A 26872-nucleotide genomic window follows, 5' to 3' on the forward strand; every position below is an offset into this window, starting at 1 on the left:
TCCAATCTAGTAATATTACTTTATCAATACAATATTAAGGGTCAGATTTTCAAAGATGCTGGCATCTTTTGAACACATCCCTAAATTGTTACCACATATCAACATTACATACATAATATAATATCTGCCCCTTTTTATAGCCAACTGGGCACCCAACTGGCTAGGTATGCACAAAAATACCAGTTTTGCCAGCACACTTTTGGTATTTACAGTCACCAGTTAGAAGCATACAATTGTACATGTACACCTTTGAAATTCTATCTTAAATAGAAGCTCACTAACCATCTTTACAATGAATTCTATTCTGTCCTACGTAGCTCATCACTCTAGTATCTGAGTGCGTTCCCATAGTGCATCAAGCAACGGGATAACAGCTGTCATGAGTTTGTTCTCTTATCCTCTCCCTGGGGGGATATGTATGTACAGTGGAGTGTTTTGTTTTAGAATTTTTTAAAATATACACATACTGCTATATGTTTACGTTAGAGAAGACAAAGTCAAAGAAATGCACCTTGCACTTCGAATCAGCACATTTCCCTTAAAAGGCTAAAACAAAGCAAGCTTAAGAACTTCATATAAAATAGATAAAAGTTCTAGCATGTTAAATTGCAATCTTAGTACTCTACTAGCAACAATGATGTGCATCTCCTATAAATGTACTGAATATAAAGATTATTTAATTGCAAAGATTAAAAGAGATGGAAATAGATATGTATTTTTACCTGTTTCTCTTTTTAAAAATATTTTACACCACTGCAGTTTTAATATTTCACCACTAGATGGTAACATCATCCTACTCACAATCCATCTTCAACAAGTCACACAAGAACTCAAGAAATAAAAGTCAAACAGTACAGTTAAAGGAGAGCCACATGTGTATTTATAGGGAGTTTTAAAAATAATTCTACTTTGCTGTCTTTTTAATAGGACAGTGTGAAGATAATTATCACATTTTCAAAAATTAAAATTTAATGGTGTTGTTAATAAGATCAAATGCAATTTATTCAAACCAATCCTAACTTAAATCTTTAATTTACTTTTTACCATTTACAATGATTACAGCTAGAGCCAGCATATTTTCTTTTCACACTGCTACTGATGCTCGTAAGTAGTAATGCAGGTAACCACTATTTAGAATCTTAAATCTGTGCTCAAATGCTAGTTGTCACTCTTATCAGCTGTTTATTCTGTTTTTCACTCAGTATGGACAGTTAAACTAGAATGATCAGTTTTATTTTCTGGCTTTCATACACTGGCAAAACGGCTGTTCTTTGTTTCACCATTGCAGAGGAAGGTTTATATAAAAACATTTCTCTGAATATTAAAAAAAACTATGAAAACACATTCGCAAGACATTTGGTAACCTCTCCTCCATTTTTAGTGAAGAGCTAAATTTTGGGTTTAAATGCTTGAAATGCTACTTTAAATTATTGTATTTTTAAAAATAATAAATTGCATATTAGTCATAAAACTTTAAGGTCACAGAAAAGTTTCTAGCTAGTAGTTTGACTCCATCTCTAAATCATTTCATCAGTATAAATCTAGCATGAATGGACTTTGCTTACATCTACCCTCCCATTGTTGTTCCTTACCCTTGGAGATTAGATATATATATATATATATATATATATATATATATATATATATATATTCACCCCCTATCTGATTTCTATTTCTTGCATCTGACAAAGTGGGTTGCAGCCCACAAAAGCTTATGCCTACAGAAATTAAATTTGTTAGTCTTTAAAGTGCTGCAGGACTCTCGTCGTTTTTGCTGTATACAGACTAACACGGCTACCCCTCTGGAACTTTCCACTGATTCCACATCTTGAAATTTCACTGCCGCTTGCAGAGTTCCACAGTTCTAATTGTACTGAGTAAATTCAGGTACCAACCATCACAAGCCAGATAATTTATTGCATCAAGAAATACATTCTTGTCACCATACAAACAGTCAAAAGCTAATCAAAATGGTATATAAAGCAATAAATCACTACCACATAACTAATCAAATATGCTGCATTCTAAAGAGATTTCCTTCTTACTCCTTTAAAAGATAGCAATCTTTATCTGAGAATTTTACATGACAGAAAGCTTTTTGGCCATTGTCCTTTAATACTTTATATGCATACACACCATGTAAGTGACAATGTAGGGGGTCTTTATGAAAGTGGATTTTAACTTTAATTGTAATATTTAAGTAAAATACAAACAGTACATTTTATTTTAAGAGTTTTCATTCACTAAAACCACACACTGTAAAGAAGCAGCAACTTGTTCTATTTGTACACAAGTTTCACTTCTCAATATTGCCAACCTTAAGCATTCAAAAATCATAATCAGATCCAAAAATATCACGACATTGGCTTAAAATGAGTTATTTTTTTAAAAAATATGTGGGTCTTTTTTATTTGCCTTCTTGGTTTTGCGTTTTTATGGTCAGCAAGCTTTTTCCTATACAACTAACCATGAGGACTAGAAACTTTTTTTTTTTTTAAATAAAGCTGAGATTTTCATGTTATATAGTATGACACCAGGAGCTGGGGCTTTAAGAAAAATATGATTGCCCCTTAAACTGTTTGGAGTGGAGAAGGGAACAGCATAGGTGGGGAACACGGCTGGTGCACAGGGGAATAGTAGGGGGAGGAGGGAGCAGAGACTGGAGTCTCAGCTGGTGATCCATAGGAGGATAGCCATTTGAGATCTGCATTTCAGGAGAACAGAAATTTCAGGGGGTATACAGTGGGGGCACTGCACAAGGGGACACGGCAGGGAATGAGAAGGTGTGAAAAGAGTGGCTTAGTAGCCTGTGAACTAAGGAGTTTCACTGGTTGAGGAAACTGGAATGTCCAGATTGACACTCAGTTGATTTCATCTTCACACCTACAAGTTATCAGGGTTTCTCCAATCACACCAAGTACTTACATGTAGACTTTAAGCACATTTCAATTAGTTAAAGGACATTGCAATCGACTGACATTTCAAGCTTAGACAAAGCCTAACAGGAGAGCATGACAATACTTCATGGAGATCTGTAGGTAGGTATTTCCTTTAAGTCTGGATCACAGCTTGGAAATTAGTTTTTGTAACACAGTGAAGGGAAGCAAGCTTCAGTAAGTTAATTATGAAGGAAGTGTTGGTGACTAGACTTACTTTACCCAGCTAATCCTGTCATACATGACACAGAGAACTTGGCAATACATATTCATGCATTCTTGAAACAGAGTTCATATTTTAAATGGTAAGATGATTAATATAACACCATCATGCTATGACCACCAAATCTGACCTGGTATTTGGGTATAGTAATTTTTTCATTGTTCCACAACTCAATAAATCCTCTGAGTAACTGTGCTAATTATATAAAATGTTTTCTTCCATATAAGACCTAACCAGGGGCATGCGCAGAAATTTTACTTTGACTCTGGGGGTGGGGAGGAGGAACACATTCTGTGCCCCTCCACACCGACGGCGCGTGCTTCCCCCCTCCCCACCCCCTCAGCCCTGGCAGTAGCTCGCTCTTCCCTCTCCAACCCCCCCCCCCCCCCGCCACTCATAGCCCCACAGCAGGGAGAAGCTCACTCCCCCCCCTTTTTATGCCCCCCCAACCCTTGTGCACGCCCCTGGACCTAACATCAATTTAGAGTGAAACATCGAAGAACAACAGATTCCATACACAATCTGAAGTATCTGTCTCTTTGAGCACTTTAGCTGTCAATACATAGATATATTACCCTGATTACCTCAGCCTAGCTCTGTGCCACCTGCTCTCAAGGGCGGTAATATAATCCTCTAAATGCATGTTTATTTTCAGTATCCTCTTACAAAAATGACAGCCTTTCAGTTTGTCTAGTTTTATTTCTCAAACTTTTTTCCAGAGATAAAACCCATCAAAAATTAAGTCCTGATGAAGCGGCAGAAGATGACCAACATCTGAGGTCTTATTCAACATGTTGCCTCTGAGAACTGAATTACTGAGAACAGGACCATTCTGGAATCAATCAGACGTTTCAATTAACTTATGTTCTCAAAAACATTAATCATAAGGCTGTATCTTTACATAGAAAGGAAAATGCCATAAAATTAATTATCTGTTATACTGAAAAGCAATAAAATTATCTTAGAGACTGTTTAGCAATACTAATTTTTTAACTTAATAACCACTGAAAAAGGGTGAAGTATTTTAGTCATGTTGGGAGTACGTGATACATCAAACTGTCTTCCTTTAATCATTCTTTATTGAAGCACCATGGAGAGATATTTCATCATCACTTTCTCTCAGTATTGTAATTCGTCCTTGAATGTGTAGCTGCACATATGGCACATACCCACAGGCAAAATGGGATGCTAGGATGTGCTCTGAATACACCATAATTTGGCCCTTTCAGATAACTGAGAATCACCACCACCTTCTTCAGGATGCTCCCAGTTTCTGCCAGCACAGGCAGCAGGGTTCCTGAGATTGCCTTTGACCTTGGAAACCTTCTTTGGTAAGCTTGTCACCATCCCAGTTGAGCCATGAGACAAGATGATATAGAAGTATTTTTACAGCTATAGGGGAAAATACACTTTGTATAGTAAATTAAGGATAATATTTCACAGATGTTGTAAAATCAACTGACTCACTGACCTGAGACCATGCACACGTTTTAAATTTTTCCTTTGCTGACTGTAAATATTTGCTTTAGGGTGAACGATCAACCAGCAGGGGATTAATTAAATCTGATTCTATACATAAACCACTTGCATTACAGAAATGATAATGAGGACTAGAATCTCCAGTTCTGATGGAAAATACAACCTGCCCATGCACGGACATCAACTATAATCCATCCATCAGACTGAAAAAAGAAAGAATTTTTCATGGTTTATAAAACCTAATATTTTCTTTCCCTACAAGTATCTGTCAAGAAAATCTGCTATTTCTCGCAACAGGAATCTTTATAAATGGATATTAAAAACAATAGCTGTCAATTTCCTTCTCTCAAAAAAATAAAAAATCATTTTAATTTGGTTGCCAAACTGCATTGCAGAGAGATTTAAATATCAATACTAACTACTCGCACATTTTAACAAACAAACAAACAAACAAACAAACATATCTATAAACTAAAATGTCGGATTAATTTGTGGTATACACTGCAAATGTTAATTTCCATAATTTACTATTTTATTGTAAAACTAAATAATTAAAGATTTTATTGTTATATCACCGAATTAAATATAAAAGTGCCCCAAAGAGGGTACAGATAAATATGCAAGCCAAAACCATCCACAAAATCCTCCAATCGGTCTATCATTCCACGTACTTCACAGTTTCCTCAGGCTTTTAGGGCAATCTGTTGCCTAACTGTCAATGGTGAAAGAGTACATTTCAGAAGGTATAAGGGAATTTCCCTTCTTTCAATTTTTTTTTTAAACTGTAGCTCATCCCCAGTATCTTACTTTTAAAATTAAATAAGTTAGTCAGATAAACTGACTCACTACACAGTATTTTTCTGATACAGATTTTTGTTTTCTTGAACAGGTCTCGTTCTGAATACTGTATTCGGCATTGCTGAGGCCGCATTTGGAGTATTGTGTCCAGTTTTGGACCCCCCACTACAACAAGGATGTGGAGAAGTTAGAGAGAGTCCAGCGGAGGGCAACAAAAATGATGAGGGGGCTGGAGCACAAGACTTATGAGGAGAGGCTGAAGGAACTAGGCTTGTTCAGTCTACAGAAGAGAAGAATGAGGGGGGATTTGATAGCAGCCTTTAACTACCTGAAGGGAGGTTCCAGGGAGGATGGAGCTAGAATGTTCACAGTGGTGGCAGATGACAGAACAAGGAGCAATGGTCTCAAGTTGCAGGGGGGGAGGTCTAGGTTGGACATTAGAAAAACGTTTTTCACTAGGAGGGTGGTGAAGCACTGGAATGGGTTACCTAGGAAGGTGGTGGAATCTCCATCTTTAGAGGTTTCTAAATTGAGGCTTGACAAAACCCTTGCTGGGATTATTTAGCTGAGGTTAGTCCTGCTCTGAGCAGTGGGTTGGACTAGATGACCTCCTGAGGTCCCTTCCAACTCTATGATTCTATGATAAAGGGGTGGCACAGATTACTTCCTCATGGGAGCCAAGAGGGCAGGAAAGAAACAGATTCTCAGAGTCACAATTTCTTCTCAGGGCTCTTCCTGCTGTCTCCCTTACTTGGGACTAAGAACAAAGACTCAGTCTAGTCCTACATTACCAGTAAAGAAGCAGGCTATATCTTTTCATAATAAAAACAGTAGTTAAATAAGTTGATCTAAAAAACCTTTTAGCTGATAATATTACACAGTGGTTGGCTTTTCAAAATGAATAATCTTCCTCTCCAGACTCCCTATCAGATTTAAGAATCACAAGTCCAGTAACTCAACTATACTCGTTAGCGCTAATTTCACCCTGCTGAATCTTTAAAGACCTCACTAATCTAATTTACTAGAGAGGAAATGGAATCAACTTGAGTGGCATGCTGAATGCAGGGCTAAAGAAATTTTGCTGCAATGCATTTCAATAATACCATGCCCTTACCCACAACATGACAACAGCATGTCAGAAAAACAGGTAGATTTGATTAGCAAGGCAGACGAACAAAATGTACAACTACATTTTGAATATTAGCACCTCCATGTCTGAGACACATAAGGCATGCCTGCCAAACCTCTCTATTTAATAAAATGTATTGCATAGAGAAACATACTCACAAAATCAGTTTATGTAATGGAACACATTTTTAAGAGTAATGTTTATGTTTACTAACGAGGAGAAAGCTATCTAGACATGTTTCATAAATGGAGCAGAAGCAAAAGAACAGAAAAAAATGGAGTAGCATTGCTCTAGACACATCTTTTTAGAATCAAAGCTTTTCCTGATATCAAACATAAATCTCCTTTGCTTCAAACTACCACATTTGAACCCTTATATTAAGTTAAACAGTGACCCCAATTTTTTTGTGTGTGTGTATGGATGCTTTTTAGAGTTCTCCTAAACAAAAAACAAATAAAAAAGGTATTTTATGAGTGAAAAACAGGTACTAAATCTACTCAGGAATTAATTTTCATTCTGTGCATTTTATAAAATATACAAAAATCACTGATTACAAAAGAATATCATGTGGAAACATGTGAGCTATAAAAGCACTTCTGGCCTTGTACCTGGGCCAAAGAATCTGCAATGTCAGTACAGAGAGAATGGAGGTATCGCATACCAGTTAGTCAAAATGCTTCTTTTTATCCCACCAGGTTCACTTCTCACTTGGACCATGACCAATGTCAGGGTAGAATGTTTGGGAAGAGGTGGGAGAGCAGAGTGTAATTGAATTCACTCTTTTCCTGTGAAGCACCGAGTCTGTATCTCATACAACTCTTGCACTGACAATGTAACCTCTTGCAGCATCAGTTTGTTTTTAAAACTGTACATTCCTATACTGTACTACTTTAAACAATCAGAGACAAAGAATTATTCATAATCTAAGGTCACTCAAACGCCTGAAATCTCCATTGTAGGCTGAATAGCATTAGTAATAGAACAATGGTTATTTTACCACCTCATTTCACATGGGCCAGATCATGCTGCCTAATGGTAAAACTCATGGAAGAGAATCCAAAGGAAGGAAAACTCGAAAGCCCCTCCAAAACCTTCAGCTAGGAAAACAGTCTTAGTCCTCCATGAAAGCAGCAGTAAGTCCATTCCCAATGAATCATGTGGAAAATACTTTCAGAAATTGAAAACATAAGTAATCAATTCTAAATGATATCTAGTAATTGGTCCTAAAAGGCATTCTAACCATATAAAGCTTCTTTGTCCTCATTTAGTTTATGAATAATATCTTCTTTAACCTCACAAGGCATCCATTAAGCTCAATAGTTAATTACATCTCTTCTGTATGAACATAATTTACAGGACAGTAAATGTATTCTTTGTTCGCTTACTCAGTATATGGACTATCTTAAAGCCACTCCAGCCTACCCTTCTCACATTGCCACCCCTAAGGAAAGAAAGAAAAATAAACAAAGTCTGGGCTCCGCTTAGGGGAGGAGGGTAGAGAACAGTGTTCACTATAATTTTGGGAAATGCACAATGATGAGCACCATATAGAAGCTTGACTAGATGAACTGATAGATATTATTTGTATCATTACTTGTACCTATGCTGACATACAGCTACTGGTATGTTATCTCCATCATATTATCAGTGCTGAAAAGGAAGAGGTCCTATTCTGTATGCTTGTAAGAGTCCAAACTGAAGTATGAATGTTTCTCAGTAATATCAAATGGAGAAAAAAGTCCCAGTTGCATCATCCTTAGTCAATATAACCATCAAAAGAAATCACCTACAAAAATTTCACATTTTTGGATTATGTATATAGCAAGAGAAAAATCCAGTATTTGGAAAAAATTGAACACTTCCTGTAAATTGCAATTTTTAACTGCACACATATCGTTCACTTAAGAGTCAAGATAGTTCCAAAAGTATTTAAACTATTAGACTACAGAAGTTAAAAACACTCAGTTATTTGCAGCATGATACAATTCTCATTTTACAGTTAGTTTGCAAAACAGTAAATGGTCTTTAACAAAAAAATTACATTGAATTGTGACATACTATCCCATGACCAGCAGATACAAAACCCATCTGTTGAATGTTTTTTTACTGAACTAAAAAATATCCCCTTTGGCAACAGATACTTAAAAGCTCTCCATAATTATTGAAATTGTGCTGAGGCTGGAAAATGATAACAGCCCATGAACCATTTCCTGGTGTTAAAATGAAAAAGCTTGGACCAGTTTAATCTTAAGGGAATAAAAACACTTTGTCACTTTCACACACGACTAGATTCAGAAGGTGAAATACAAAATGTCAAACTGCATAGATGTGGTAGGCCAAACTTGTAGGATTAATTTACAGATCAAACTGAGTGTGGTGAAAGGTTTATATTGGTGTGCGCAGCAGAATCTTCAGGCTTATAGGAGGCAGAATTTATCTTGGGAAAGCAGCACCTATTGCTTTAGTATTCATTCAAAATGAAAGCCAACTAAGCTGGGGATCATAGGCATTGATTCACCGTGTACCCTGTCAGATTTTTAAACATACAGCTGAAAGGCACACTTGGATCTGCAGGTCATGTGGTGGGATGTCCACTGAATTTAAATGTTTGAACCTTTAAGGTTTCTCAAATGAAAAAAAAAAAGTGTCATGTATCTCAATATTTTTATAGATTTGTTTTGTGAGGGAATTACAGTTTCTGAACAATCCTATATTTAATACTGTAAGGTATTTCAGAGTTACATATTTGATGCGAAGAAATTATTCCCCAATCAAATACTGAGTACAGAAACTTCCACAACATATAGATCTCAGAAACTGCAGGCTACACTTAATGACTTTGAGCTAGGATGAGTGATTAGTGTGTTTTACAGTGGACTGATATAATCAGTTGATTCTATTACAGGGCTGTACTCTGTCTAGGACTTGTATCTGTTGTGCTTAATTACACCACGAGTGCGCACACACACACTCACTCTCTCTCTCTTGAAAACATTTTAAACACAAAATTAAACAAAGAAAAGTCTCAAATCTTCAGTCTGCTTTTCCTTACAGTACTTCAGATATCATAGCCGTCATCAGCCATAGAATCTTTCCAGAGAAACCAGGGTTATCTCCATTCTAAAGGCTAAGGGTTAAACCCCACTGTCTTTCCTCCTCCTGTACCATAACAGGTCACTTCCTCCTCATCCTGTAGGTTTAGGAAAAGATGATATTCTGAACCAAGATCTGAGCCTGAAGAGGAAGAATTCAGGAGATATATATGGGCTGCAGTAAGGCTAGGAGCATCAAAATTTCAGAAGTTCTGACTGGATGAGTTACATGGGTCAGAGACCACATGAAGCAGTCCCTTACCCCAGAAGAGAGTTGAGGAGAGCCATCTGCTGAAGTTAATACATCACATCAACAATAAATGGAAGAAATCTCATTGTTCACGTTTAGTTCTTCATTGTAATGCAAGATTAAGGCCCAAACGTGTAAGGCATTGAGCTCCTAACATCAATGGGAATCAAAGGCAGTCAGCACTTCATAGGATGAGGCCTTTAGCTTGTACAGTGTCTTTCACACACTGCAGAAGTACCACAAACACCAAAATCTTAGGTCTGGTCTACACTACAGAGTTAGGTCAACGTAAGATGATATAACTCTGTAATCGTCTACACTAAAATATCACTCCCACCGATGTAACTCACCCACTACACTGACTTAACTCCTCCTCAGCGAGAGGCATAGTGCTTAGGTCGATGTAATTAGGTCAACACAACATCCATGTAGACATTACATTGTTTACATTGACTGTTGCTGCCTTTCCAAAGCTGTCCCACAATGCCCCCCCCACTGACAGTAAAACAGTGCAATCATTCCTGAGGAGGACATGCACCACCAACACAAGGAGCGCAGTGAGGACATGCAAAAGTGATTTAATTACTGCGGTGGCTGTACCCTGATGTAATTTAGGTCAACATAATTTTGTAGCGTAGACACACCCTAAGTCCATGCTGTTCCATTGCAGCTCCCACATGTACCCTACAAAAAGTTACATTTACTGACAGAAAACAAACTTTAGTAGAAACTAGATTATCACCAACATTTCAGTACAACTTCAGGACAATTATTCCTCAGTGTTAATATGTTAAATTTATAAAAGTCTAAATACTCGATATCTAACAACTAGATACACAAATCAAAGGAAAAAAGGAAGTAAGATTTGTATGTACAATAGGTTTATTACTGTTGTAATCCTCTTCCTTCCCCTACTCCACCAACACTCTTTTCTATCTCTTGATTTCTTATATTTAAGATTGGCAGTTACTATCTTAGTGTGTAAAAATATGTATCAAGTAGGGAATATTACCACCTCTTATAGTGGCCTATTTTCGTTACAGTAGCACATGTATAACAAGTGCTAGAACCACTGCTCAGCTCTACAAGCCCTACCAATAACAATCTCAAAACAAAACAGAAGAACACTTAAGAAATATCCTCCAACCTTTTGCACTGATGTTGGAGTGTGACCTAATCACACAAAGAATTTTGAAGGCAAAATGTTCAATATATAACTAATGATGGAAATAAAATACTTCTTACTAAACAACCAGCAAACAAAGATCCCAGAGTTACCTTTACTATCACCTGGTTCTTTTATCAAACAGTACACAGTATATTACATAAAATTGTGTATGCTATCTTCGCCATCAACCACGTCTCTTATGTTACTGTGTATAAGCGCTTCCAACACACTGTTAAATCCTTAATCCATATTTAGACACTTCTGTTTTCACCCAAGCAGAGCTACCACAAGATGCAGCTGTCAGCTGCACTACTCTCAGATTTCCCACAAGAGCAGCTCCGTTTTACCAGTTTGAACCAGAAAGAAGAGAATTAATAGAATCAAATGACCCAGGCTCAAATCTTTCATTCCATAGGTAAAAAGGTTTTTGATTTATAGTTCATTAATTCATCTACATCCATGCAAATAATTACAAACTTAGTTAAACACTTATATTAGCTTTGATTTGTATAAAAGGAGAAAGCAAAAAAGAGTTTCAATCTGTTTTTGTCACTCAACAGGTTTAGAAGTGTTTGGTTTGATTTGATATTCTAAATCTTCCACAAACCTACCACTTTCAAAAAATTATCTTGAAATGGAATGTTGGTTAACATTTTGCATCAATTTTCCTTCTAGTGACTAAAAATGTTACAGTAAACTCACTTAAATATTGTGAGGATACCTGTTACTATTAAAAACAACAAATCTATACCATTAATAGAAAGCTTTCTAGACTTCAGTTTTGTTTTTTTAATACAGACTTCAATATTTGGCAAATCAGGAATTTAAATACAGGGAAAAGATCAATGGCCAACACAGAAATTATGCACAGTAGGCCATATTCTGATTTCAATAACAAACATGTAAATCCAGACTAATTCCACTGAGGTCACTGGAGTTATTCCAGATTTTTATCTGACAGATGACTAAATGAGCAAAGATTTTAATTAAAATGTTATTTATTAGAAGAAACTGAAAATACAAAGAAAACTCATTTATACGGGTTCATTTTTTCAGTATCACTTTTTCCTCTACTCATTACCTTCTAAAAAGTAAAGCACTGCAGCTCCTGCTAATGAATTAAACTATAAAATTGTCTCCAACCTATCAGATATTCTTTCTGCAGAAGCATTTACTCGTCTTTTTGTTAAACTTCACTCTGACATTAAAAAAAAACCAAAAGAGGACTCACTCCCATGACATAGAGCTATCATCAGCGATTTAATGAGAAAATAAGAGAAAAACGTCGTTTCAAAGAAGAGAGCGGGTTTTTGGCCTCATGACATATATTGGCTTAATGGGAGATGAGCAGTTAAAACTCTGTACAAAACTGTGAAAATGCATTACCACCTCCACATAGGGCAGGAAGTTCTAGTTCCAGTTAAAATATGTTTTCACAGCTTCAGAAGAGGAAGGGAATATGATTTACGTACAAAGAAAAGCTATTTTACAATGCTTCCACTACAGAATATCTCAACCTATACTTCTACATGCAGCTAACAGACCTGTATCATAATTAACTAGAACTTTCAAGGTAAACAAGGTCTGGATGGAGTCTGTTCATGGTTGGGAAATCTCTAAAGAATACCTAGGTGCGCAGGAAGAGGTGTTGGTTGTTGAGTAAACAGCTCTCTTTCCTTTTTACTCATTACTGAGGCCTGGTCTACACTTAAAAAAATCAGGTTGACATAGCTACAGCGTGCTTCGGGATGTGAAAAATTCACTTCCCTGAGCTCTTAGCTACTGTGACCTAACCCCCTGTGTAGATACAGGTAGGTCGATGGAAGAATGCTTCTGTCACCATTCCTCAGGAAGACAAAGTTCCTACAGGGACAGAAAAACCCGTTTTGTTGCTGTAGGAAGCATCCACGCTACGGCACTACACTGACATAGCTACAATATTCTAGTTATGCCACTGTAGCGTTCATAGTGCAGACATAGCCTGAGTCAGCACCTTGCCATGCTATTAGACTGTAACTGAGATGCTGGAGTTTCTGTCTTTCGAAAAAGAAACCACACCATAGTTCTGAAGACTTGTGGCCAGTAAAGATCGTATGATGTGTCAGGGAGTGCATATTGATGTCTTGGCCGAATTCCAACTTGAGAATTACATCCTGGCATCTCTAAAAAGGCCATCTGAAGTCAAAATAGCATTTGGCATTCTTCACTTTCCATCTTAGACCACTGTTGTTGGGTACTCTCAACCAGCTGCTGCATTTCAGCCAGGAGTTGATCCTCCACTACTGAAATGCAACATCTTTGCAGCATTGAGGGGACTTTTACTTATCTTCATACTGTAAAGAGCTCTGAGAATCTCTGATGAAAGGCTCCACAGAAAGGCAAAGTATTATATTACAACATAAAGACAAACATACTGAGGGATAGGATTACAAAATCTGTTTACTAATTAAAAGCTGTAATTGATATAGTAAATTGTCACAGAATAATAGCCCCTTGCTGCTTTGTCACAGCATCCAACAACAACAAAATCAAGATTAAGTAGAAATAGTTATGTTAAGAAGAGGAATATTTTGTTATTTATCAATAAAGGAAGATGGACTATCCAGCTCTCTGTCCTTCCAGCTGGGCCTTGGATTTCATCTTGTAAACCACAGCCTGGCAGGGTTTCAAGTCTGCATGAGGTGTGGGGGACAGGCATTGCCATACCAGACCCAACCTTATATCTTTGTGGCAACTACTAGAGAGTAGCTGTGGTTGTACAGGATTACAGAGATGATCCACACCAATGGGGATGGATTAAAAAACTTACCATTATTTCTCTGAATAGGGTTCCATTAAATAGTTAAAATATTACCCATTAAATATCTCTCTTCCATAAACTTGTAGAGAAAACTGGGTTAGGTGTGAGAATATGCTCAGAACAAAAACCAAGATTAAAAAGACTAAACTGTCTGGAGCAAAAGTCCATTTTCTCACTTAAGAGTCGGTTGAATTCTGGAAAGTATAAGAGATGGAAAGTTTAAAATTCTGCAAGGGAACAGGTATTTGGCCATTCTTTTGGTATTAGTTTCTTGATTCTTGCTATTACTTCTTGTCTGTCAAATTGTAACCTCACACAACTGAAACCTGTGCAATTAGAAACATGACACACAACTGAAACCTGTGCAATTAGAAATCATTGGTTGTTAATTTTCTCCACCTATGACACCTTTGCTACATCTCTCTCTCTGGCATGCTTAATCTATGCTTAACATGCTTTTGTTTATTCACTAACTTGTCTATTGAGCCTGTGATTTCTTTCCTGTGACCATGACTTGGTTGTCTCATGAAAACTGTATTATAAGCACCACTCTAAGAAATTGTGGTTATTCTTTTTTTTTTGTTCTCTGAAATCGTGTTTGGGGTTGGAGGTTTCAGCCTATTTGTTACATTTTTACATCTGTTTTTAATCTAACATACCTTACCCGTCTTCCCTCAATATGCATTTGAATCCAGCACTCCAGTAGGTGATTTATAATATTTGAAACTGTCTAGTTAAATACAAAAGTCTAGTTAAGTACAAAAGACTGCTTTATTGTAATCACTATAAACTGAATGATTTTGATATGAGAAATAAAATTCCACCACATCTTTAAAAGATTATCCTGTGTTATGGGACAATTAGAAAATTCTAATGAGCACATTTCTAAAGTAAGTCTTTTAATGTTTGATAAATTCTTGAATCTCGATGGTTTTTCCTGTATCTATCCCTTACTGGATTTAATAAATGCACATGGATTTCAGGATCTATTTTATGCAAATCTTCACGCCCATTCATTTTTCAGTCATTCTGAGAAAAACTCATGTCACCTGACTAATGCTCAGAGCTAGATGCTTTAGGGCAGGGGTGTCAAACTCGATGATGGTGATGGGCCAAATTCACATAAGCTCCAATTCGCTGGGGCCATGCAATGCCCGCCGCTGAAAAATTCGGGCCACTTCCCTCTTTTCGGCCCTGGCTGCGATGCCACTTTAAGGGATTTAAGGTTCGCAGGCCAGATGCGGCCCGCGGGCCGTATGTTTGCCACCACTGCTTTAGGGGGTTTTATGCTGTAGAGGTTACAATGCTGAAGCCTTGTTCACTATGCTCCTGTATAAAGATACCTGAGCCAACATTTTGTTCTCTTGAAATAAACACTTCCTGCATTATTCCACTGTCCATCAGAGACAATTTCTGAGTCTTACTCAAGTTTGGTTTATACTCCACTCCTTATAAATTATGAAATCAGGCTGCTTTAATTTATTTAAAATGCATTTTAACTGTTTCTGCTACTAGAACTGAAATGCATTTCTATATCTTTCAGCATGACTAATGTACTAATGTTTTTCAGGTGGAGAGATTTGTTGGTCTTTTGGTTCTTTTTTTAATTTAGAGATTATTTTTAAAGTACTGCTGGTTTGAGCTGTTAGCACTCAGTCTCATGTTACCTTACTGCTTGTGTAATTAAATAGATTTCCTCTGAAGTTGTGAATCCGATTTTAAATCTTAACCTTTAAAAACCAATATCCTCTTTCAATTATCTGTATATTTATACACTCTAATTTACATTCTTTAGACTTCCTTTGTTCCTTTTGTTTGCATTTTTCAAGAACAAGCCTTTGCATGTTTTCTTCCTCACTGAAACACTTTACCCCAGACCAGTATGCAGCACACTCTCCAGGTACTTCTAAAATACAGTTAAGCACTTATTTTTATTTGACATTTTTTGTGTGTGATTAACTCGCTGCTGTGAAGCATGAAGTGTGTTTAGAGCTATGCAAATGCATATTAATATGGATACTGAAGAAAAGAGGAAGACTAAGAAAAACACATCATCAGAAAGGGACAACATTCATTTGGCTGGTACATTTTTAAACCAGATTGGCCAATAGAATTGACATCTTGTCCAAATAAAATCCAGTTATGTCTGGCTGCAAAGTTAAAAGACTGTGAGAGAGAACAGAGATAAGTATTGTGGCTTTAGTTGAGTAATAGTCTTGGGGGAGATGGGGGTTATTCAACTGTTCCAAAGTATTTTGTTTAAAAACAATTCCTAGTTATAATATCAACTATCAGTCAGCATTTGATACAGAGTGAGAGAATTTTAGTGTTCTTTCCTCTTTTAAAGCTGGAAATTAATCCCTAGAATCAAAAGCAGCAGAGAGAATGAGGGACCCAGAGGGCCTCCTAGCTCTGCAAAGAACAAGCACCAAGGAGAAGGGTTCTCATCCATTGAAGGATTGGAGGAGATACTTTAGACAGTGCCTATCATAATGTAGCCTTGCACCTGACTGGGGCCTCTGGATACTACCACAGCATAAATAACAGTCTTGAAAATATTCCACTGGACAACATTCGAATAGACAGGCAAACTGTCTGTCACTAAAATTGTTTATTCTCTTCGTAGCTTTCACGTACACTTAGGTGGGACCTAACTGCTCATCTTGTCTTTAATGTGACCTGCAAAGGCAAAAAGTTTGTTTGCACCCTTCTTTGATGTTTATGCTGTATAAAGTGGTATGAAACTTACTTTTGTTTTTTTGAAACAGCAGGGGGCAACTTGCTTTTTTCCTCTGAAATACCAGACACATCATCTCTCTTATTTTTTGTAGGGGGTTGAGGGACCTTCTTGGAAGACTCAAAGCTAAGGATTAGGCACTTTCTTGAGAACTTAATTTAGGGGGTGGTGACACTAATTCTTCACCAAAAAGTATTTGAGTAAAATAGCTAAAGAAATAAAGAAATAAAGACTAATAACAAATGACTTCTCAGCTCAATTAATCAAGTTTCATTTGCATGATGTGTCTGTTGCCATAAATCTACTAGTTCTCTAATCAGCAGACCAAAACACTGGAATGCTTTAAGACAGGGGTAGTCAACAGGCGGAGCAGGGCCAAATCTGAACCGCCAGACGCTTTTGAATGGACTACAACATCTTTTTATTTACTTATTATTATCATTATTATTTTTGTGTTATTTTCTCTGGAGTCTGGGACTTCGACTATACCGTGACCAAGAAATTTGGACCTTGACAAAAAATAATTGATTGCCCCTGCACTTTAAGATATCACAGATGCTTCTGCAAAAGAAGGTAAATCAATCACACTTCATTCCAGAAACCAACCAGCCCGCAGGATTGAGGGAGGAAGGAGGGAAAAGCTGTGTAATTTAATCCCGCTTTTGCCCCCTATCTCCTGAGATACACCAAGCACAGGCTCTGGATCAACATTTCCAACAATTAAGATGCTTTTTTTTTTTTTTTTTTTTTTTTTTTTTTTTTAAACTGAAGAGTAGCTCTATGGAGCTGAAAAACTTGTCTCTTTCACCAACAGAAGTTGGTCCAATAAAAAAATATCACCTCACCCACTTTATCTATCTTTTCTATGATTGGATTAGGCTTTTTCTAATAACATGAAAAGCTGCAAGAAAGGAAAACAATCTTATCCAATAATGTGCCCAATTAAGAACCCCAGAACTATCATTTCTCAATAATGACAGAACAAAAATAACAAAAAAAAATTAGTTGCTTTGCAGTAACTGAACAAGTTTTTTCTGGAGTTATGGCAACTTCCTAGACCATTATGTCTGATCACACATAGTTCCCAAAAATAACTCAAGGAATGTATCTCAGCAGTGTTTCCTTTCCATTTAGAGTAATAACTGAATTTCTAATCTAGCAACAATTACGCCCAACACCTCTTTCAGGAGGAAGGATCATTTTTACTTAACTTTTTTCATCAAGACTGCTGCAATTCTTGAAATACAGGCAAACAATACAACTGTAGTATTCAATTTAAAAGATTCAATACATGTCTCAAGATTGATTTACCATGAATATTGTTTTCAGAACTATACAGCTAATTTACACCTATTGTGTCTGCTTCTGAAAGCTATATGTAGGGGCATGGTTTTCCACATTTCATTTTTATCAGTCCCACCAAGTACTATGTTACATTCCATGTTATATCACGCCTTAACAAAAGTGATTTTACTACATCACTCCATCATCTGTCTAAACTTAATCAAGCACAATATTGCTTTCTGAAACTATACACTATTCTCATATCCCCAAGGGACTTGCTTCGTGGTAGCCACTTAGAAGAAAAATAGCAGCTAAGCACTGTCAATTTATTAAAATTTACAACTGGATAGTTACCAGCACAAAGTGAAGTGGTTCCCCATCACACAGTGGTGGAAGAAATTAAGTGTACCTTTAATATTTTTACCCATCTCAAACTGCCAATATTTAGGGACTATTTTTTATAAATAAATATGTTCTGATAAACACACAGAGTTCAATGGAACTACACCAGGGATGAATTTAGCCCACTAGGTTTTAAAACAAGGCTTGCCAAAATGTCTGACAAGCACAGAATGTGGATCTAAATCTCATTCACCATTGAAGAAGAAAGGGAAGTGGAAACAAGAATCAAGCAACTGAACAGTAGGGGCTGGAAGCAGAAGAAGAAAGAATAACTGACAAGGACTGTTCAGAACATCTGCATTTTACACATCAATCTTTGCTTAAATTAAGCCACCCTCTTACCTCGTTTCACTTTTTTTTTTTTTTGGGGGGGGGGGGTGGGGGGGGAGGGGGGTGGTAAAAAAGGAAAATGCTCAGAGGATTCTCTCCCTGCCCAACAGGTATCCAAGCAGCTCCCCCATCCTCCTGTCTCTTCTGCTCAGCATGCATTTCTCTAACTGAATAAGGAGCGTTCCTATGATCATTATATTGTCCTCACTGAAATTAGGAAGAGAAAGCAGTGTTCTAATCAGCATATTTTACCAGGCAACAAGTCCACCACACTGAAAGCAGCCCACTGCAGCAAAAGCACATGGATAGAACATGAGTGCTGGAAACTCAGCACATCAGTCTGGGGGGCACACAGCGGCATGGGTTTGAGTTTGGCGTCTCCTATTTCAATTTAAAATAGTTTGCAATAATTACAGGTAGGCCAGGCTAGAGCTTGCAGGCTGCTATTTCCCTTTTATGAGACAATTAAAACAGATAGGATATCATTCACAGCTGGACAGCCATCCTTTCCTGCAGTGTCACCTGAAGACCATTTAATTCTGTCTGCAGTTAAAGGGAGGATACATTCAGTAGTCTATATTGACATAAAACCAGTGAGAAACGGTGATTTAAAAACAAGAAGTTCTTCCCTCTTTTTAATCTATCAAGTTAAAATAATAATTTATGTTACACAATGTGCAGCAGATCCCTCTTCATTCCCATTGTGTTTTTATGACCGAACTATCCAAGAACAGTTCAGGAAGAGCTTTTCTGCCAAAGCAGCATCTGTTATACAGAAGCAATTTGATTGCCAAGGAGCATTGCCATCAACACAATAAGTCTTTGAGAGAGTTGGACAAACAGACAAACGAAGCTGGAAATCACTGTCATTTCAGACAAATTTAATTTGTTTACATTCATGGCTATGTTACCTACACTTCTCCAAAACCAGTCGCTAACTTTGAGGATGCCAATCAATTATCCAATAAGAAGGAAACAAGGAGGAATTTAAAATAACTAAAAGAACAGCACTGAATGAAGTGCCAGTATATCTAGTGTAAGAAGTGGGAAACGACTTTCCTATTCAATTATTTCACTAAGGCTATTCACTACATAAAATCCTCAGCCCCAAAGTTTGTAGGAGTCTCCAACATGCCAGGATGAAATGAAAAAGGTCAATCACTGGGACACAAATGGTATCTCTGAGTTTACATTAAAAAAGAGTAGATGCCCCATTAAAATGGTTCTTGTTCACATGCACAGGGTGAAACTGATCATTTATGTGTATAGCCCTTGAAAATATGAAACTAGATTTTAATTCTTCTCATTGGGTGTCAGTTGGAAAGTACTTACATCTGACTCTACACTTCAAGCCAGAAACATTTAGGTGAGTGGCAGTATTGTAATCAATTTTAAGATGAAAGGTAGCACGTGTGTTATATTACCAGTATTACTGGCCTCTCCATAAAGTGTCAAGGTCAGGTGGCAATGAGACTTTAAAACAAGTATAACACTAACTTTCATAGCCAAGGTATGGTGTATCGACTGGAAACCAAGTGAAGTTGGCTTGGCAGGAGGAACATAAAAATGGCCATACTGGGTCAGATCCCAATGGTCCACCTAAGCCCAATATCCTGACTTCTGACAGTGCCAGATGCTTCAAAGATAAACAGAATATGGCAATTATCAAGTGATTCATGCCCTGCCATCCAATCCTAGCTTCTGGCAGTCAGAGGCTAGGGATACACAGAACATGGGGTTGCATCCCTGACCACTTTGACTAATAGCCATTGATGGACCTATCCTCCCATGAACCTATTTAATTCATTTTTGAACCCACTTATACTTTTGGTCTTCACAGCATCTGGCAATGAGTTCCACAGACTGATTGTGTATTACGTGAAGAGGTACTTCCTTATGTTTGTTTTATTTATTGCCTATTAATTTCACTGGGTGACCCCTGGTTCTTTCTTATTCACTTTCTCCACACCATTTGTGATTTTATAGACTTCTATCATATTCTCCCTTAGTCATCTCTTTCCCAAGTTGAGCAGTCCCAGTCTTTTTTTAAGCTTTCCTCATATGGAAGCTGTTCCATATCCTCAATGATTTTTGTTGCCCTTTTCCATACTTTTACTAATTCTAATACGTCTTTTTTGAGATGGGGTGACCTGAATAGCACGAAGCATTCAAGGTGTGGGCATACATTCTAGATTCATATAGATTCATATCGAGGCATTATGATATTTTCCATTCTTTTTCTACTAGTTCCTAACATTCTTAGCTTTTTTGACTACCACTGCTCATTGAACAGATGTTTTCAGAGAACTAGCCTGATGAATCCGATATTTCTAAACATCATTTTGTAAGTATAGTTGGGACTATGTTTTTTCAAGGTGCATAACTTTGCATTTACCAAGTCTGAATTTCATCTGCCATTGTATTGCCCCATCAGTCCATTTTGTGAGGATAAGTTACTCGATTTTTGGAAACTTCAGTAAGACATCCACCAGACAAATGAGCATAATGGCACTGCAAGCCGCAGCAGATCACATCGTTAAAAAAAGCTGAAGATAAAAAATACACTCAGGAATATCAACTATATTAATTTAAAACCAATTTGTATTATTTGGAAGTATATCAACGTTTTTAATATGAAAATTTGAGCAACCGCCATGTAATTTACTTTCCTGAAACGGTAGCCAGACTAGATCACAGCACAACTAGGCAAACTTACAATTGTAATCATATAGAAGCATTTGTGAACTTTTAGATCATTTATTAAACTAAAGCTGAAGTTAATTTCTTAATATGGAGAAAATAAGGCTAATAACTAAATATGAATACAAATGTTTATATTAGATATGATTTATACAGTAGGCTTTGTGTGTGTGTGTGTGTGTGTGTAAACACCAAGGTCAGTAAATTTGTGAAATTACTTTAAGCTACAGATATCTAACTACTTTCACTTCAAATGGTAGAGTCATTACCAGCATCCACCAAACTCTGAAATAAGGACTATTGTACAGTAATACAAGGATCTCCAAAGCTTTGTGCATTGTCACTTTTCATTAGTGCTGGTAGTATTGTTAGCCTTGAAGTAAAATGCTTTGTAATAAACTTTCCAAATGGATGGTGATTTCACAGCTCATAAACCTAACTGGCTTAAGGAAGTCTGCTTCAGGCAATAAACATGTTTTACACCATAAATATAATGCTTGGAAAGACGTGAGGAAAGCTGAAGTATATTTTCTAAAGAGTGTCAGTCTATGTTAAACTAGTCAAACAAATGGAATCAGTTCTACACCATTTGGACTTTCCTGCTTTGTTAGCTTTCAAAGTAGCTCTCGTGCTCAGAATATTCTTTCAGCGGTATGAGAGATGCCAATATTTTTTCCAACCAAAAGCTACATTAGTGACTCAAAAGTACACATCCAGACAGGACAAGTAGCAACTTGCATGTTAAGAAGCCAGGTAGGGCAATTTGAGCAGTACAATCAAGAGCAACTCTTTCTCATTGTCTGCTGGCAGCAGAATGTGATCTTTGGGTAATATGCTACCACACTATAAGGAAGGTCACTCTCTGATTATAATGGAGCAATGTAGATTTGAACTATAATGCTTATGAGATGCAACTGTGTCTTCAAAATGAGGGTCTGTTGGCTTAATTTGAGAATTCAACATGATACGTTTCAGACAAGTAGAGAGCAATACACCATTTTCAACTTCTGCGTAGCTTTCCTCTTATTTCAGACACATGCCGGTTTCCATAATACTACATATTATAAAGTCATAACCTTCTAATAATTCTAGAAGTACCAACCTTAAAAAAAAAATCTAAAACTTGCTTCATTCTTTTAATTCCGAAACCTCACCAACTTCCAAAAGCCTCAACAGTATTTATCTCTTGAATAAAATCATCTCTTCATAAAATAATAAAAAATGAACCAAAAATGAGAAGAGAATATTTTTGCACATTTACAAATTTACATACTAATTTACTTTTGACATTTAAAAGATTTCTTTATATATCATGATAAAATAATACTGTGACTTACATTTTTTGCTATTTAATTGGATAGCAGCCAGAGTTTAAGATACTACAAGTGCAGAGATGAATATATTTATCATTTAAAGTATAAAATGTATGACCAATATCTGCCCCAGGTCATATTGGTAATTTTTCCATTTGTTTTCCACTTGTCATGTTCTTAATTAATTACCTATTAGAATAATCACTACCTTTCAGCTATCTTTTAATATGGTTGTCTCCAATACCTGACTAGTATTATCAGCAGAGATAAGAGAACGAAAGAGTATTAGCAAATTTCAATCTCTAGGCATCAGTTTTACTAAGCAAAATATATGCTACCTCACTGTGGGACATTTTTTTCTCATTGAAGTGGCAAGTGGGATTGCTTATGTAGTGAAGACCATTAAAGGTAAGCAAATTAAAAAGCTAGCCTTTTAGCATGATGGTAACACATTATACTGTTAGGTGGGAGAAATGGTAAACTTGGAATTTCCAGCACTGAGCAAGTACATCTGAGGCGACATAAATAGAAGCGATGCTTCCTGTACAGCAAATGGCAAAGAGGAAGAATGAAAATCATTCTATCTACAGAGGAATCCAAGAAATTACTGATGGCACTGAAGACTATTCATTATGCCCTTCATTATGGCAACAAGTAAGCCAATCATACTGGTAGGCATTAACTATTGAGACGTAGGAGAAAAAACAGAAAACAGTATATTTATCAAAAACAGCCCTTTTGCCAACTTCTACTCTTTTACACAAAGATTCACATATTTACAGTAACTGCTACTATTAGAGTTGCTAATATGATAAAATTTCTTCCTCAAGCAACAAAATTGGTAACTTGCATTTCTCTCTTCACACGGGCGTTGAAAAGAAATTGGGTCAGATATCTGGTTCAGCATAAGGTTTTTGTTGGAAAACTGAAGTCACTGATTTAAACACACCTGTAGCAAATAATCAGACCAATAAGATATTTGTGTTTTAACAAAACTTATTTATTTTATAAACAAAAAACATATGTAAGCCTAATTAAATAATAGCGCTATCATCCTTCACCACCAGTGCCCTTTTCTAGCATGTTATGTCCTCAATGCAGCTCTATAACATCATTAAGAATGGAGCTGTTTCAGCAGGGTATTGGTCTTGTGGATTCTGTTTAGCTCCTGGTACTCCTGAGGGTGATATAAAATAAGTGAGGCTTGTTAAAACAAATACCTTAAATAACAAAAAGAAAACATAGCAGAATTGGTCAGATTGATTTCTCTTTTAAAAATATTCTTTTTCCAAGTTCGTTATAATGTGAAATTTCTCCTGGTAAGTAACCGTAAACGGTTACAGCATTGCCCGAAAAATTCCCAGATTTCAAATGTCAAGTTTCATATACAGACCAATCAATTTTTCCTTACTGAGACAACTTCAAGCAAATTCTTCTTAAACTAAAACCAACTACTGAGTAAACTAATTAAAAGAGAACAGCATCAAGGCTGATAAGCCTAACACTGGACCTCCCAGCTTTGTTCTGATTTGTATAAGTCAGCAGCTCCCAAACTTTTCTCTGCCGTGGCACACCTTGATACCTTTAATTATTTTGAGGCACACCGTCATATAGTCTCCAAATTAACTCATGAATATTCATGAGCCAATTCAGAACTCAAGTCGTTTTTAAAAAAATTCCATGGCACACCTGCTCAGGCCTGAGGGCACACCGGTTGGGAAACGCTGGTATAAATTGTGTGATGCTACACCATCCCCCTACTCTGCTTCGCCTGCTACATTCTCCTGAATGGAGCAGAGGTGTCATTCCACATGAGTGTGACTAGACTGGTGATCACAAAGCAAGTCAGCACTCTAAATTAATTGTCAGTGTGTCCACACATAAGAAACCGCAATTTTATCTAAGTTATATTCTTCATTTTATGAGCTAATATTTTAGAGGAAATGAGATAAAAGACACCTTTCAAACCAGTGAAACAGAAGCATCTTCACAACTTTAATGTCTTTATAAGAGAAGGAACTGTGTATTAATATGAATGAAACTACAATGAAACCATCACATAGCTCTTGACAAATTAAAACATGTTCCAGTAACATAATTCTGGTGGTTTAATACTTCCAAATCTAAATTCTAGCTCCCACATAAGGAAATTACCACAACTGCTGCAGAAGGCATTATGCCACAATCAAATTATTTTATTAAAGAACATAACAGAGTAGTAATTAAAAACCTCACATTGAGTCACATTCATCAGCTTAGTTTACAGAAGCAACTAGTTGCATCTGATTTTGCAGAGTGAACTAGCAAACATTTTTTTGAATTTTCCATGTGAGTATAACTGCATTCTTATCTGTGACTCAAGGTACTCTCTTTTTCCATATTGTACATCATGTAACACATAGGTACCTAAATCTCAGCCTCTGTCCTTTCACCTGAGGACAGAATGGAATTTACCACAAAGCCTGACACTCATTCATTGGCTTTAGAGGCTACTGAGCATATGGTATAACAATCTATATAGAATATAAAAACAACGAGAGTCCTGTAGCACCTTAAAGACTAACAAATTTCTGTGGGTATCTGACGAAGTGGGTTGCAGCCCATGAAAGCCTGTGCCCGCAGAAATTTGTTGGTCTTTAAGGTGCTACAGGACTCTCATTGTTTTTGCTGTATACAGACTAACACAGCTACCCCTCTGGAACTTATATAGAATATAATTTCCCATACCCATCCACAAGAATTGAGGAAGTTTTCTCTACTTCTTTTTAAGGCTATCAGGCTTAGGAAAACACTAAAATTGGAATCCAATTTGGGCCTCCATGCCAGAGCAGAACATTTCCCCTACACCAGACCAGGATCAGTAGTTTTCTACAACAGAAGCAAAGTAACACTTTGAAGACTGACACGTATGTTGTATAGCTCAGTATAAAGCTAGGGGAAAATCTCTGGCTCCCTCTGTAGGAAACTGATTGAGCAGAGATGAGAGTGCTTTTCCAGATTATTTTTTTAAAATGTGAAAAGTAAAATTTCTTATAAATAAACCAAAGCTGAATTTCTCTTGGAAACCAGGTGGCAGTAGTTCCCATAGCAACATCCATGTACTGCAGCTGGCAGTGAAAACAGAGCCTAGAAAACTAAAAAAATGGCCTATCCTATGCAGATGCTTTCCAATGTTTATGAAAGATACTTTTAAGAGAGCCAATTAGTAAGCATAGTAAACTTGAATATGCATATTTATATCATCCCATTCAGTGGGCTTGCTTGCTGTCCTTGTATCTGCCTGAGATTATAATTTCACAATCCCAGGAACAGAAAGAGATGGCCAACCCTCACCCACAGCAAGAATAGGCAAAGGAGGCAAGAAAATACTGCAAGAAATAAATTCTTGCAGAACTTTTCGTTTTGTAAGGGCATCTGCACCAGGTAGAAGGGGCCATCTCTCAAGATGTGCTGATGGAAGAATTGGAAGCCTGCAGCTCTTCTGTGAATTCAGTCTGCTTGTGGGGAAGCCTCTTAACTGCAGCAATGTAAATTCAGACTGAGCAAGGAAACCAACCTTCATTGGCTGAATAGGATCTAGCATAGTTTAGGTTGGAAAGCTGTGCAATGAGCTCAGTTAATTTTGGCCTTAAGGGATGAAAACACCTACATTTAACTCAATGAATCTTGCCTCTTGGAGGAACTCTGCATTTAGCAGAATGCCATTTTTTTTTGGAGGGGGAGGGGAATGAAAGAGCAGAGAAAGGGATGGGGAAATCTTTTCAGTAAACTTAGTGAATTCTGCTTATACAGGGAATAATTCTAGAATGAGCATGCCTTCAGTAGGGAGAAAAAGTATTCCTCATATCCCATCAACCAAGAAGTGCAGAATCTGAATGTATGTTAATAGCTATTCTATTAGTGAAGGAGCCAGGGACCATTACTGGGCTTCACATATTGAATGAAAAATGTCAAAGGGCACTTTACCCTGTGCTCGCTGCCTTGTGTGACTATTATGCATCTATACAGTGTTATTTAAAACACAAAAACAGAAGTTTCACAAATGAAGAGACCACTATCCATAATATGCTTGGAGGATAAATGGTAATCTAAGAGAAAGGCAAAATAGGTGGGCAGAACCAGAACCCAGTTATGATGCTGAAAAGGAATGATCAAGTGCAGATGGAAAGTCAACACACAGTATGCCCGACCTGAGCAAACAGGTATGATCAGTCAAGAAAGCAAATAAGTT

The 26872-nt window shown here is 36.9% G+C and overlaps 1 protein-coding gene across 1 annotated transcript in view; it reads right to left on the reverse strand.

Moving 5' to 3' along the window:
- Window positions 1-26872, reverse strand: part of MAST2 (microtubule associated serine/threonine kinase 2) — a 314717-nt gene that overhangs the window by 166452 nt on the left and 121393 nt on the right. The window lies entirely within an intron of this gene.

Source organism: Emydura macquarii, unplaced genomic scaffold (genome assembly GCF_026122565.2).
Source record: "Emydura macquarii macquarii isolate MOO-44397 ecotype Brisbane River unplaced genomic scaffold, CSIRO-AGI_Emac_v2 contig_2805, whole genome shotgun sequence".
NCBI classification, from domain to species: Eukaryota; Metazoa; Chordata; order Testudines; family Chelidae; genus Emydura; species Emydura macquarii.